Source organism: Pteropus vampyrus, unplaced genomic scaffold (genome assembly GCF_000151845.1).
Source record: "Pteropus vampyrus isolate Shadow unplaced genomic scaffold, Pvam_2.0 Scaffold30, whole genome shotgun sequence".
In the NCBI taxonomy this organism is placed as follows: domain Eukaryota; kingdom Metazoa; phylum Chordata; class Mammalia; order Chiroptera; family Pteropodidae; genus Pteropus; species Pteropus vampyrus.
The window spans coordinates 13,300,606-13,314,591 of record NW_011888811.1 but is presented as its reverse complement, the minus strand read 5'-3'; the positions used below and the strand labels follow the sequence as shown (position 1 = coordinate 13,314,591).

Below are 13,986 nucleotides of genomic sequence, written 5' to 3'. Positions count from 1 at the left end.
AGATTTCATTTGCATTCAGGAGCATCGGTACCCTGGGGATCCTCCTGTGATTCAAGCTTCTCCTGTGTTAGATGTCAATCCTGTTGGTTTCTATAGCTTTCTAACTTCCTCTTCCCGTATTGGAGTTCTGTGGTTGCTTACATGCTTTACTTTTGGGCTGAGAGCTTGATAAAGATGAAAGCTGCCTCTTAATCATCACTCCCCACCCCCAACTAGGTGTTCAGCTCTGAACAGCTGCAGTAAGTAAGTGCTCAGTAAACACTGAGCAGGTTGGGTGGTTGTTTGGGTTATATAAAGAGGGGATGCAGTGGGAGCAAGCCTGGCGGGCCAGGGCTGCAACCAGATTGTGGAGCACCTGGACTGTGAATCAAGTTTGGGCTTTAGTTTTTGGCAAAGAGCCCGAAGCCCAGTTTTGGAAGCTATGTCCAAAATGTAGAAAGGGCAAGAACTAGGGCAGTGTATCTCAAAGTGTGGGAGAGGTACAGAGGTAATTTTAGGTATAAACTGTGATGAATTACATTGAATCATGAAGTGGCACGATCATTCCCTTTTCAGTTCCATTTCAGTCCATATGATTATTTCAAGGAGACATTCTCAGTTGGGAGCTAGTATTTTAACACCTCTCTAACCCTTTCTAATCTACCTTTTTAACAAAGAGAAAACAGACTTCAGGCTCGCGCCTTGGAAAGTATGTTAGTTATCTATTGCCATCTTAATGTATGTAGCAAAACATTCAGCAAAACCTCAGTGCCTCTCAACAATAAACCTTTATTTAGCTTGAGAGTCTGAGGTCAGCCGTTAAAGTGATTCCTTTGGTCTTTGACTGGATTTGCTCTCAAGTTTAGCAGTTAGATTCTCAGCTGACTCTTGGCTGGGGAAACTGGGCTCTGCTTCATGTATTTCTTACATCCTTCCATCAGGTAGCCTGGGCACATTCTCGCAAGTGTCAAATCTACGAACACAATGTTGGCCAGAGCAAGTTCTCTCGCTGAATTTAGAATCAAGGGATAGAGAAATGGGCTCTGTCTATTTAGTGAGAGGAACTCAAAGTCCTGTGTCACAGAGGCATGGATACAGGAAGAGGTGAAAGATTCATTAATGGTTCAGTGTGTCTGCTATAGTAGGTGAGGTAGTTAAGCTAGAATTTAATAGCATGTTTTTTATTTTAGTTTCCTAAACTATCTTTTTGTGGCAAGTGATATAAATGTTTGATTATGGTGGCAATATAAAGTTTTCTTTTAAAACAAATTTATTTGAGACAATATAAGTAGATGTAAAGAGAAAGTCTTTTTTTTTTTTTTTTTTAAAGTAGCCCATATGATACACAGGTATGGCAAAAATCACCAGACAAAGGAAGTGACAAGTTTAGCAAACTCTGAAGCAGGATGATTGCAACTGGGATTGTGAACAGGGGATGTGTGTTGGAGATGTTGCAGATTCTGCAAAATAAGCTTAATAACCAATGGGATTAACTGAGTTTGGTTAAATAAACATATATTAAATGTCAACAACCTATCTGACACAGTGACAGAAGCCAGAGAAACAAAGATGAAAAACTTGAATCCTTGTCCTAAAGCAGCTCACAGTCTAGTGGATGAGAGAAACATCACTGATGACTTCAACACACTAGGGTAAAATGTATATTTAGTTCTTGTGCCCTGGGTGCCCATAGAAAGGGCACTAAGCTTGGGCTGGGGAGTGGATACTGGGGAAGAGTTCCCAACAGGCTTCCTGGAGGAGGCTCTGGAAGAATGAACAGAGGTTTCTCTGGTGAGAAGGGTGAGCAAAGACATGCAGAGAATGAAATTTTGGGGGAGAACGTTCATTTTTACTGCAGTACAGTGTTTGATACAGGAGATAAGACTGGGGAGTTGCAGGCAGCCAGGTACAAAGCTAGACAATTTAGGATTTTCTCTGTTATGGACAACAGGGTGTCAGTGAAGGTTCCCAAGCAGGAAAGAGGGGTGGTGGTGGTGGTGGTGGTGGTGGTGGTGGTGTGTGTGTGTGTGTGTGTGTGTGTGTGTGTGTGTGTGTGTGTGTGTGTGTGTGTGTTTATATTTATAAGCTACATACACATTCACACATCTGCCAGGTGGTTTTATAGCTTTTGTTTGCAAACCTCCAGTGAGAGGGAGCTCATTATTCTATAATCGAGCCTGTTATAGTCCTGATTGTAACCAGATGAAAAAGATCAACTTGAGGGGCACAAAGCTGGCAATGGGCACTGTTTCAGCAATCTAGCCAAGGAACATAGAGGGGCTGAAATGAATAGGGAGAGTCTAAATGTAAAGACAAATGTAAACTTCATTGGTTAATGCTAAGAGCTGCAAAAATGTGAATTGTGGTTGTGCTCACTTTAGAGCCCAAACTTACTGCATAAACAATTCCCAAACCACACAAATATCGATTTTTTTCCTTATAATTGGACAAAGCAATGCTGACACCCAGTGGCTGGTTCAGATTACTCTCAGCTCCCAAAGAGAAGATTCCCGAGGGATTTGGGACATCAGTTTGCCCAACCTCGGCGCTCAGAGCATCCCAGGATCCTTAGCTGAAAGGGCAAGTCTAAAATGAGCTAGAAACGACCGACCATGTGATGTATTTGGCACGACACAAAAGATATTTCCCAGTGAGTTTAATGCAGACAAAAGAGCTAAATTAAACCTGCAGATGAAAAGAGCATTGCATCAAAGTCAGCCCCGTCTAAAGCAGAGGCAAAAGCAATTACCCTTAGAGTTAGTTCCCTGGAGAGCTCCTATCCAAAGCACCAATACAAAAATGGATATTTAAAGGTCAGTTTCTTAGTCAAATCAATAAATACTCTGTTTGTATGGCGGTGTCCCAGACTCCCTGTTTTGGATGGAAGCTTCTCAGCCCTTATTCTGACAGAGTCGGGACATGTTAGAGCAACAAGGAACTTGACGGCTCAGATGGGAAAACAGATCCAGGGGAGATGAGTTTCCCAAGGTCTCAAAGCAAGCTAATATCAGAAAGGAAATGACAGTGTGCTGCCTGTCTGGCCAGACCTGCTGGTCGAAGGTCCAGCAGCCATCTTGGACCACGTGACAAGGGCTGCATTTAAAAATGGTGGAGCAGACAGATGGGAGGGGTCTGGGTCATGGGCAAATCCAGGGAGCTGCCATTACCACCCTGGACTGCAGACCTTCAGATTTTTAAGACTCCTCATCCATCATTGTCTTAGTCTGGTCGGGCTGCTATAACAAAAATACCACGGACTCGGTGGCTTAAATGACAAGCATTTATTTCTCACAGTTCGGGAGACTGGGGAGGCCAAGATCAAGTGCCGGCAGCGTGAGTGTTTGGTGAGGGCCTGCTTCCTGGTTTACACGTGACTGTCTTCTTCTGTGTCCTCCCATGGTGGTAAGGGGGTGAGAGAGCTCTTTGGGGTTTCTTTTATAAAGGCTCGATCCCTATTCATGAAGGCTCCACCCCTCAAAGGCTCCCACCCTAGCGCCGTCACATCGGGGTTTAGTATTTATTTCAACATGAATTTTGAGGGGACAGAAATATTCAGTCCTGAACAGTGCCCCAGGCCTCAGTTGCCATCTGTATGTTGTGAATGCTCATCACCTACTGATATCACTGTCTGAACATCACAGAGCAATGTTCGGGACCAAACTCGGGGTCGTCTCTATACAAATTTGGTTTTCCTGCGCTGTCCTCTGTCTTAGTAAGTGACACCTCCATCCATTGCACAACCCACAAATAGAGGAGGTATCCTTGACTCCCTCCTCTTCCTTGTCCCCATAGCTAAAACATCACAAGGCTCGAATAGAGGACGGACTTTTTAGATATCTCTTATATTAACCCACTTCTGATGTCCTTCATGGCATTGCTCCTCCCCTTCCTGCTCCATGTTCACTCCAGAGCTTCTTCCCACCTGACACACATTTTACTTGTTTGCGTGTTGTTTCTTCCTACCCGAATGGCAGCTTCCAGGTCTGCACTAGCTTACGTCCCCCTGCCCCTTCCTCAGTTAGACTCTATTATACTTTATTATTTTCCTCATAGCACTGTTCAGCCTCTGGAATTTTATTTATTTGTTTGCTTATGATGATAGAAAACATGTCTGTCTTGCATATGGTTGGACTGTTTTAGCAAGAAAAAAAAACTGTTTGGTCTGCTAGTGTATCCCCAATACGTAGACCAGTGCCTAGCACAAAGTAGTTGCTCAGTAAATGTTTGTCGAATAAGTGAATGTGCACACATGTATGTGCCTAACGTGCCTGCATGTCTTGGGCAGTGGCCGCATCTATCATTATGCAGAGTTAGCCAGTGCCAGGTTATTGCCTAAAACTCAACTACCTGCGCCTTGCAATTTTTGTACCTTATAACTATGAAAGCAAATGTTGCCTATCTGGCAAGAACTCAAAAAATCGCCCAGTCTGATGGAGAAAAAGATTATTTATTTCAAACCTGGCTTCTGAAAAGAGAAGTAGGATGCCCGGAGGATGCTGTCCTAGGCTAACCTGGTTTGCTATCTTTCCTTGACAGCCAGCGTTTACAAGGAAGTTGGTTTCACATCACGGTATAGCTGGTTTGTGGTGGAGTCCACTTATTTACTTAAAAACAATGACTGTATCCGAGGCACTGTGAGGGAAATGGGTAGAGGATCTCCTGCTTCTAGTGTAGTTCGTTCCGGACCCCACATTTGCATTCTTCCTGCGGTAGCAGGAATGCTCTTTGTTCCTCCCTCCCTCACCCTCCTTTCTCTCCTCATCCCGTCTCCCTCCGTTCCCCGCTCCCTCGTTGGCTTAATACATAAAGTTTCTTTTTACTCCATCACAGCCCAACATCGGCGTTCCCGGTCAGCACGAGGATGCCTGTGAGAATATTCAGAGACCCAGACACCTTCTCTCTTGTAACGTTGAGCTCTTTTAGGGCCTTGGGGACTCTGCAAATGGGGAAAGAATGGGAGAGATCGTGCATGGTTGGTTTTTAAAAGTCAAGTGCATGATCTCTTTAGAGTGTAAGTTGTCCGGTGTCTTACCCTGCCTAAAACCTTCGATTTCTTCCCACTCACTGTAGAGTAAGTCCCCAAGTCACACCATGGCCTAGACACCCTCTGTGCTTGGGCCCTGCCGTATTTGTATTGTATATGATTGTGGCTCAGAAGAGTGTCTGTCACCTGGTAAGTACTTAGTACATGCCTACTGAGTACTGACCACGTGGCACACACTTTTTAAAAGCACCATACAAGCACTGACACATTCTGACAATAACCCTATGGGTCATGACTATTACAATCCATATTTCATAGAAGAAAGTGAACATAGAGGTTCATTGAACATAGAGGTTAAGTAACTTGTATGGGGTTGCATAGATAATAAGTGAAAAAGCTGGAATTCTGATTCTATGGCCTCGAGTATTGTATCACAGCACCCCCGATGACAGTTTCAGGTTTGGAACAGAACTTGGTGTTAATTTGATCATCTCACCATGTCAGATGCCTAGACATACTCTGTGGCATTTCTTGGCTGAGGTTTCCCAGCTTTCCTTGAGTATCCTTGGGGCAGAGCGCTCACTTCCTCTTGGGTACAACCACTTCCTTATGGGGTGTCCCTTTGCCCCTCATACTGAGATAGAGTCTGCCTCCCTATAGCTTCTCTTCAAAAGTTCAGTTTCCTCCTGCTCAGCCCTCTGTGCCCTGTGGAAGCCCATCAGCTGTGACAAGGTCTTCCTCCTGACAGTTCCCTCCTCTCAGGTGAATAGTGCCAGGTTCTCTGCTGGAACGGTTTATCTTCTGTACCTTGCAAGAGAGTTCAAAGTGTCTGTGCAGGCAGTATATTGGTGAACCCATTCTGTACTCCTGTGTCTTTTTTTGAAAGCTGTGGACCGGCCATGAATCAGTGGGGTTTCACATCTGATTTCTCTGAATCTCATCTCATAGCCAGGATGGTAACAAAAAACCCACGTGGCACGAAGGCAGTTCCTCCCCAGGACTATGGGAGCTGTTATGTGCTGCTCCTTGGATGATGCTATTAGCATTACTTACAGCTCCCGTTCCTCCTTCACAGCCTGAAATCACAAGCACGAGAAAGACTGATAAAGAAACTGGCTTATGTGTGCTTTTCCTTTCATTGCTGATATGCTTGTCCTTTGTGGGTTTCTTACAGAATAATGGAATTGTGAAGTGAGGAGGAAAGTTATCATTGGGTTAGGAAGTACGGAGATCCGTTGTGATGGACTGTCTGGGGGTTACTGATTCAGGGGCTGGAGGTAGGTAGCACTTACAGACATAATAAAACATTTGCCAAAAAAAAAAAAAAAAGAGAAGGCAACATGGTATAGAGAAAACTGGCTGAACTGTTAGTTCTATTTATTTGCTAGCTCTATTCATTTGTTTGTGGCTCAGGCAAGTTACTTTATCTCTCTTAGCCTTTTTAAAACAAGGAGACAATATCTAGCTGACACAGCTTGTATAAGGTTTAATTACACTTTTATGTTTTATGTGCCATAGGTCCTCAATACACATTAATTCTTATTGGTTGGACTCAAATGAGGTTTCTTTTATTTGTCAGAAGTCTGTGTCTGTGGGTTTTAAATCTTCATTCCAGGTATCGGACTAAATCTGCTTATTAAAATGGTGGCACTGTAGCAAGGTAGAAGAATCTCTAGTAATGACAATTGAATAGGCCGAGGGCCGAGTGCTTTACAGTTCTGCAAAAAGCTTTCTGATGTGCTATTTCATTTAATTCCCATGACAACCCTGTGAGGTAAGGATAATAATTTTACATTCTGCAGATGAAGAAACTAGGACACAGAGAGGTCATTTAACTTGCCCGAGCTCACAGAGTTATTGAGTGATCCGTCATTGCTGTAGCCCAGAAGACCTGAACCAGGACCTTGCCTTGAGCTCAGGTCTTCTCATTTTAAACTCTGTTCTGCTTTCCTTCATTGACCATGGAGCCCTTTGCTGGGCTTATAGAAATCAACCTTGTGTGATTCTGTATCTTCCAGGTTAGTGCGTGACACACAAAAGGCACCAAATAGGCGTTCACAGAATTTTAAAAGTTTTAAGCAACTGTAGATAATAAATGAATTCTTTAGGAATGGAGCTTAATGGACCCAGAGTATTAAGTAAGACAACCTATAAATAAGCCCTTTCTCTCCCACCCTAGACCTTGCAAAGCATATTTCTAACCTCATTTCTTAGCTTATTTGTTTCTTGGACTGGAACATTGAAACTACCATGAGAGCAATTGTGGGAAAAATTAAAGTGGCTAGTCCAAAAATCTGTGTTTTTATAAATAAAGGAAGAGAAATGCTGGAGGATCAGACATTGCTTAAGGGAGCAGCATGTAGTAGTGGCTAGTGGCCAGGGAGTAGGTCTGGGGGTCAGTTTCCAGTTCCAGCCATATGGATCTTTATGAATTATGTATCTTTATGCATCTACCCATGACCAGGGCAACCAACCCACCCCCTATGCTAGTCACTGTGTGACTAGCACTAGTGACAACAGCTTTCCAGTCACCCTTTAATTTATTATTTTTCTTATCTATTTCTTCTTGACCGTCCCACCCCGTGTGTCCTTACCTGTTCCTGTCCTCCAGCGCGGCTGACCCCTTGTCTCATCTCCCATTCACGGCCTCCTCCTTGGGCCTGACCCTTGGCACTGCTTCTCTGGTTCTGACTCCTGGCTTCTTATGGTGATTAGGAGGAGTTTTGTTTTTGTTTGTTTGTTTGTTTCTTTGTTTTTCTGGCTGTTCTGAGAAACACACACACATGAGAGTAGTTCCCTTCCATCAGCCTCATTTCTTCAAATAGGAATTGGCCTATGGAATCTTTTATTTCTAATGTGTAACGATTCTATTCATTCATTCCTCTATTCATTCATTCAACATCGGCCCGCTTGGGCCACTATAACAAAGTGCCATAGACTGCGTGACTTAGAAACAACAAAAATTCTTTCTTGTGGTTCTGGAGGCTGGAAGTCTGAGATCAGGGTGCCAGCACGGTTGAGTTCTGGTGAGAACCCTCTTATGGTTTGTATCCCGACATCTTCTCACTGTAACCTCACATGACAGAGGGGGGCAAGGGAGCTTTCTTGGGCCTCTTTTATAAGGACACTGATCTCATCCCAAAGGCCCCACCCTCCTAAAACCACCTCCTTGAGGGTTAGGATTTCAACTTGTAGATTTGGAGAGAACACACACATTTAGATTGTGGTACCTTTGTTCAGTTAATTAATATATATTGACTATCACCTACTTGCTAGGCACACTGATGCTAGAATACCATGTGACTACGACACGGTCCTTGCCCCATGGAGCCCAGCATGTAGACGGGCATAGCACGGTGGCTATGAGCATGTGGGCAGATCTGGGTTCTAAACACAGCTCTGCCACGTTCTAGATACATAACCTTTGTTACCTTGGTCAAGATATTTAACCTCTCTGAGCCTGTTTGTAAAATGGGATATTACCTTGTAGAATTATTGTGCTATTCAGCGAAACACATATTAAGCACTCAATCGATGTTGGCTATTGTTTTTATTAGGGAGAGACAGATAAGTAAAAGATGATAAGAACATAGCGTAATCAGTGCAGTGGTAGAGGAAGTATAGGAGACCCCTATCCAGGTTTCAGAAGGCTTTCTGGAGGAAGCGACATCCCAGCTCATATCTTAGGAGTGAGCGTGAGTCATCGTGTTAAGCAAAATGGAGCATTCCAGGGGGAAGGAACGGCATGTGCAAAGGCTTGGAAGAGAGAAAGAGCATGTGATCTGCACGGAGTTTAGTCTGGTGAGAGAACATTTTCGAGAATGAGTAGTGAGAGATGAGGCCAGTATCCTGCTTTATTCCTTTCTCTCGACTCTTCCTTTCCTCCTGCCCCTGCCCCTGCCCCATCTCTTTACCCCACTTTTTCTCTTTTCACAGCTGTGATTTGCTAGGGGCATAGGACGCCCTAGAGACAGTTGCTTCCCCTCGGTGACTTACTTACAGAACTGCTGATGCAGGTACCCCATGGAAAACTTGGAGCCATATTCTATTTAGAGACATTTCAGCCTTACACAGCAGATCCAGCTGCTGTCATTTGCCTCATTACCCATTAAGGGGACATTTGCACGGAAATAAATAGTTCCTTCACCTTGTTCCCCAGGCAGGGTTTGTCCTGTAGTGGGCAGGTTGGGGGAGTGAGCAAGAGGTCGCCGAGACGTGCTTCCAACTAGCACCTGGTAGGAACACATGACGTCCGGCTGGGGGACACTTTATGGATCATTTCTACTTTACTGTGTCACAGGAAATTGAAAATTTCAATCCTAGACCCCAGGAATGACAGAGTGTAGGAAACGAGTGGGACTGGTAAGAAGAGAGTGACGGTGATGTTGACAGGGAGAGAGTAGTTACAAAGCTGTCAAATTTGCCTCTCTGATCCACCATCAATGGCAAATATACGGCACGTCTGCTTTTACTCTTCCTTTATCCGTGGTGGATGTTACTAGCCGATAAAGCCAGGACCAGTGACAATGCCAAGAGGCAGCGCTTAGTTCAATCTAAGTTGTCCTCAAATGAGACACACAGTCTTTTGTGGAAGGAAGCTTTCTGACACTAAAGAAGTTCAAGCAGAAGTCACCGAGTTTGTGGGGGGCATTCAGACATCAGAAAGGTGTTTGTGCTGGGTTCTCTCCCATAGCTGTGTTAACCTCGTATCTAAAAACAAGTTGTTACAGGGATCGTTATTCTGTTTTGTATACCGGAAAGCATTTTTATCTAAATTATATGACCTGATCTTCACAAAGAAAGATTTATACTGTCCCCATTTTACAGATGAGTGAACAGAACTCAGCAGTCCAGTCATCTCCGGCCACGCTGGGACTGTGATACGTGACTTAGGACTCCACAAACTCCTCCTCCTATGGGCTTAAACATGCTTGTCGATTCAGCTTATAAATCAGAAATGACAGGATAGTGGTTGACAGCTCCTTTGTGCCCTATATAGCCCTGATTTTTATTTATTTATTTTTTGAGAGTCACAGTTGTGCCTTCTCTGATTTTCTGTCACAATGCCTGTGTTTCACGCTACTTTTTGACTCTTCCTTTCCACATCTGAAATGCATATGTGTATGTGTATGCGCACGCTTACTTCCTCTCTGTAAGTTACCAGGCACATGAACTGATTGATCTCAAGAGGCAGTTCCTAAGGGGCCAAAGGTTATACAATTATTTCCATGATGCCTAGAGAATTTCATTGTTGTGATACTTTCCATGCTGTTACTCCATTAATTCTTTTATCCATCCAGTTTTAGTCCGTCCTTCAAGGTCCAGCCTAAATCTCATCTTTTCCTAGAAGCCTTCAGTAACCTTCTCAGATCATGGCATTTTCTGCCGTATTTGATCACCTGTAGAATTTACAATGTATCGTTTTCATTTTGACTCACGTAAATTCTATTTTACAATTGCTTTACGTTTGTTAACTTACTTGTTGCTGCTTGGACTATAAAATCCTCAGTTGTATGTTTCCTTCTCCTTTATAAAAACCAAATCTCTTGCCATAACTTTGGGCACCAGGAATGTTGAATAACTACTTGGTGACTTTGAATTCACCTCTGTGGGCTTCAGTCTTCTTACTGCCGACATGTTAAAACATATTTTCCATTCGCCCTAAAAGAAAAGAGAAGCAGCACATAGCTTTTGTTCAAGGACCCAGTGAGCTCGAATTTGAATCTTGACTCTGCCACTGTCTAGAACTGTGACCTTGAGAGAGTTTCTTCACCCTTCCATGGAAAGCGGGTGGCACGAGAGGACCTAAATTCAAGGGACATCATGAAGGTTAATTGAAGGAGTGAGTGAAATTTTTGAGCACAGGCCCGGCACGTCATTGATGCACAGTGAACGTTAGCAGTTGTTCTGAGTATTGTTGTTATTCATTTTACCACATAATCTGTCAGATAAAATGACCTGGATTTGTTTAAATGATTCGGTGCTCTGACTCTAAGGATATATGCTAGTAAATCAAGAGCCCTATTTTAGGTATGTATGTATACATTTGTATGCTTGAATTTATTTATTTATACCTTGCCTTGTCCTGAAAAAGGATTTAAGGCAGCTTATTAGCATGCATAGCTTGTATCACAGTAGAGTAAATCTTCAAATAAGGAAAATGATACACAAAGTAAACCAGAGAAGAGAAAAACAAAACTTAGAAATGAGGAGAGCCTATGAAACACATGCCATGAAATATTTTACCCCTGATGGAAGTGGGCTACAAATATGGTTTTAAGTTTCTGAGGAGCCAAGAGTAAAACAAAATCAGTCACATAATTTATAGGGCACAGGAGGTAAAAACAATCAAGCTGCTTATGAAAAGTGTTAGGGTTTTTCCTAGTGGGATTAGAGAAGATTCTCCTATGGCTCAGAGAGGGAGCTACGCAGTGTAATGAACGACATTTTTGTGGTGGTTTTAAAATCCCTCACTCCAGGGGAAGCTGCTTGCTGTGTCGTGAGGCTACTCAGAGAGCCCTGTGCACAGGTTCGCGTGGTGAGGGAGTCAGGCCGCCTGCCAACCGCCGTGTGAGTGAACCACCTTGGAAGCAAGTCCCGCAGCTCCACTTAGGCCTCGTGTGTCTGCAGCCCTGCCTGACGTCTTTACTGCAATCCTGCGACAGGCCCTGAGCCGGATCCACGCAGCGACGCTGCTCCCAGACTCCCTGCTCATAGAAATTGGTGAGATGATACATGTTCGTTGTTTTAAGCTGCTGAATTTTGAGAGATTTTATTACATAGCAGTAGATAACCAATACAGCCTTCAACACCTCCCCAACGTGATCACAGTGAGGAATTTCAAGAGGATGCTTCTCGTGGTAACTCAGTTTATGATGAGTGCAAGTTATGTGCAAAGTGCTCAGGGCTTAGTCAGACATGAAGAAGACTTTGAGAGCTTAGAACTTTTCAAGAGGAGGCAGACAGACAGACACGTAGACCATCAGCCGTAATGTGAGGATGCAATGTACCTTCATTGAAAATGGGAGCTTAGGAAGAAGGACTTAATATTGTTGAAGATTTTGTGGAAGAGGTGGCGTTTGGATTAGGCCTCGTAGGATTGTGCATTAGTTAGGACTCCTTTGATTACAAATGCAGAAACCCCACTACCTTAGATAAAGTTCCCCAGGAAACAGACTGAGATGCAGATTTGCATGCAGGGAGTTTTCTGGGGACTGTTTTGGAGGGTAGTGCCTACAAGGCGGTGAAGGAAGCAGGATTTGGCAGAGGGAGCTGCTAAACTGCAGTTTGGGTAAATTGGATCTGGACTAGCCTTTCCAAATTGTCTGGAACTAAGACAAGGGGTCTGGGCCTGTGTACCCCTGCACCGATGAGTCTTCAGATGTGAGCTACTTCTGCGGAGGGAATGAAAGCTTGGGTGAGATGGTTTAATGCAGCCAAAGGCAATTGATGGACCATCAGCAGGCAACGCTCATGGCCACTGATTGACTGAGTGCCTCAGTCTAAAGGGGACGTAGGGCAGCACACCACAGCACCCGTTCTTCCAGCTTCCGCTGACTTAATCTTCATCATCATTATCATATATTGGCTCACAGATGTGAAAATCCAGTGGATAGGGCTAGTTTCAAGCACGGCTAGATTCAGAATCTCAAACAGTATTGTCGATAATACGTTTTCTTCTCTGGACTCTGTTTTCCTTTCTGTTGGCTTCATTCACACTCCCAAATTGTGGCAGAGAAAGCTGCCGAGGATCTAGGCTTATATCCTGCACCCTAGCATCTCAGCGCAAAGTTCTGTCTTTCTTATAATTTCTAGCAGAAGTCCTGAGCTGACTATCATTGGCCTCTTTGAGTCAGCTACATGTCCCTGAACCAATCATGGTGGTCAGGAGACTACAGGCTTTGACTGGCCTAAGCTGAATTATGTACCTATTCCAGGGCCAGAGGATAGGGTCGTCCCCACACAAACCCACATGAACTTAATCACACGAAAGAGTAGATTCTCAAAGGAAAATTGGAGTTTTGTTGCTAAAGCCTGATAAATAATAGTCTTCCATTGGCGGATGGAGTGTCAATAGGACATAAAGGGAAAGTCCTTCTAAGCCAAGGACTACCTTGAGCAATGACACAGAAGTGTTAAAGTGTATGGCTTGTTTAGTGACTGGTAAGTAGCATATATTTATGCATAAACATATTCAGTATATAAAAATCTTTCTGTCTCATCTGATATGGATATAGACCCATACCCCTTTAGTCAAAGGAATAAGAATACATTGGGAGTGATAAACTATGCAGATATATTTCCATATGCACACAGAGTCACCCCACAAGAGACACTTGTCTAAAAGATGATGGTTCAGGAGAAGGAAGAGGACAGGAAGACAGGAGCAGAATGAACCCTGGCAGGTTTTTCTTGCAGCCGGAGCAAGGCTGAGTGAGCCAGCGATTTTCCCTGAGGCTGTTTCATCATGACCAAAGTGGTGTGGATTGGCTGTGGCAGCCTAGGCCGTCAGCTCTGAGGCACATAATGACAGAGTGTGGTCCTGATAGGAATTTGTGTCACTCTCTGAAGGGTGGCAGCTTTGGTGATTACCAGGGCAGCTGGGAGTGAGGCATTGTTTGGTCTAATCAAAAGGTCAGGGTGTCTAGGAGGAAGTGCGGGGCAAGGCATTGGGAGACCTATGCTAGGCCATTCACATCTTGTGATGTTGGCAGTTGCCTGTCAAAAGGCAATAGTGCTCTCAGGCGGACTGCTCCTAACTGTGTCCGGATATGAGGAGACGTAGTAGGTGTGTTTGGGTAGATCTGGGGCGATAGGTGTGGGGGGTGTCATACCTCTTAGGGGTAGTAAAGGGAGGCCCCAAGGGGAGGATACGGGCATACAACAGGGAAGACTGAGTTTAATTAAGTCATTGATCTGTCAGGTAGTTTTTGACCTTGCTAAGAGAAATCAAAGAGACTTTAACCATGACATTGACTATACAGACATAGAGCTAGAAGAAAAGATAATGTGGTTATGCCACA

The 13,986-nt window shown here is 44.0% G+C and overlaps 1 long non-coding RNA gene across 1 annotated transcript in view; it reads left to right on the top strand.

Annotated features, from left to right (window-relative positions):
- Positions 1-13,986, top strand: part of LOC111737707 — a 175,824-nt gene that overhangs the window by 4,612 nt on the left and 157,226 nt on the right. The window lies entirely within an intron of this gene.